The following is a 2,235-nucleotide window of genomic DNA, read 5'->3' on the forward strand; positions in this document are numbered from 1 at the left end:
CTCATGTGGAAGTCTGTTTAATGTGAAAACAAGGTGATATCTAATTAGCACACAGGTAAGGAATTAAGAAAATCTTTATTTAAGGGTGAAGATGTTTCTCACAAAATCGTTGCCCCAATGCATCATTGAAATTCAAGATGGAAAGATGATTTTAATATATCACTTGTACATTTTGTATTGCTCTTCTGGTGACAATGTAGTTTGTTTTTGTCAATCACCATTTTAATAATAGGGTAAAGAAAATGAAGTGGATTTTTGAAAGAAAACAATACTGTCAATATACTATTAAAACAAATTAAAATGGTAAAAGTTATTGTACTTTAAGTAAAAATAAAAGAGCCAAAATATCAATCCCAGTTTTGGATTACTTTAATTAACAAAAAAAAATGCATATAGCAGAGGATAGTTTCAATCTGCCTACCTCTGGGTTATGGGCCCAGCATGCTTCCATTGCTGTACTCTGCTGCACATGTAAGTGCAAGAGATCCTGAAGCACTCACTCATCATGGGAAAGTACCAATGTGTTTCTTCGTTGGTTGATAGAAGAAACATCTTACAAAAACTCTCCAGATTATTGACTTTTTTAAGTTTTTCTAGGAAACGTTTTAGATGAATGCTTATTAGCATTTGTCAGTATGGACTTTTGCAAAGTGTCTCTGTGGCGCAATCAGTTAGTGTGTACGGCTATTAACCAAAAGGTTGGTGGTTCAATCCCACCCAGGGACGTAATTGACCTTGTTATCAGATTTTGGTGATCTTTAAGTAGACAAGTCAAATTTCATACCCCCTGTTATTGTGTAGGGTACCTGGCCTTCTCTGATGTAATCAGAGTTAGATTTGATTCAGTGATTTTATAAAAACATCTAGGAAGCACAATTTAGCAGTGGGTTGCAGAGAAAAAGAAATATGCTGGCAAAAAAATTCAATTGAGTGATTAAACAGCTCTTCATTTTCTGGCTTTATTTTTATGCTAACAAATTTGTTCTCTGAAAAGTGTCCACAAAGCCAAGTCTCTGATTAACACCTTTGTAGGGATGGTTTTTCACCTATTACTAAATTAAACTTGCTTCATTGGAAAGGCAGCAAGATGCATCCTCATTTAAATGTCTACTGAAATAATACAGGTTGACACCAGGAAACATTAACGCCACTGCATCCTTGCTGCTTTCTCATGGGGAAGTCTGTTTAATGTGAAAACAAGGTGATATCTAATTAGCACACAGGTAAGGAATTAAGAAAATCTTTATTTAAGGGTGAAGATGTTTCTCACAAAATCGTTGCCCCAATGCATCATTGAAATTCAAGCTGGAAAGATGATTTTAATATATCACTTGTACATTTTGTATTGCTCTTCTGGTGACAATGTAGTTTGTTTTTGTCAATTACCATTTTAATAATAGGGTAAAGAAAATTAAGTGGATTTTTGAAAGAAAACAATACTGTCAATATACTATTAAAACAAATTAAAATGGTAAAAGTTATTGTACTTTAAGTAAAAATAAAAGAGCAAAAATATCAATCCCAGTTTTGGATTACTTTAATTAACAAAAAAAATGCATATAGCAAAGGATAGTTTCAATCTGCCTATCTCTGGGTTATGGGCCCAGCATGCTTCCATTGCAGTACTCTGCTGCACATGTAAGTGCAAGAGATCCTGAAGCACTCACTCATCATGGGAAAGTACCAATGTGTTTCTTCATTGGTTGATGGAAGAAACATCTTACAAAAACTCTCCAGATTATTGACTTTTTAAAGTTTTTCTAGGAAACGTTCTTGATGAATGCATATTAGCCTTTGTCAGTATGTACTTTTTGCAAAGTGTCTCTGTGGTGCAATTGGTTAGTGTGTAAGGCTATTAACCAAAAGATTGGTGGTTCAATCCCACCCAGGAACGTAATTGACCTTGTGATCAGATTTTGGTGATATTTAAGTAGACAAGTCAAAATTTCAAACCCCCCTCTTATTGTGTAGGGTACCTGGCCTTCTCTGATGTAATCAGAGTTAGATTTGATTCAGTGATTTTATAAAAAATAGCTAGGAAGCACAATTTAGCAGTGGGTTGCAGAGAAAAAAAATATGCTGGCAAAAAAAATCCAATTGAGTGATTAAACAGCTCTTCATTTTCTGGCTTTATTTTTATGCTAACAAATTTGTTCTCTGAAAAGTGTCCACAAAGCCAAGTCTCTGATTAACACCTTTGTAGGGATGGTTTTTCACCTATTACTAAATTAAACT

This window comes from Pseudophryne corroboree, unplaced genomic scaffold (genome assembly GCF_028390025.1).
Source record: "Pseudophryne corroboree isolate aPseCor3 unplaced genomic scaffold, aPseCor3.hap2 scaffold_74, whole genome shotgun sequence".
Classification (NCBI taxonomy): Eukaryota; Metazoa; Chordata; class Amphibia; order Anura; family Myobatrachidae; genus Pseudophryne; species Pseudophryne corroboree.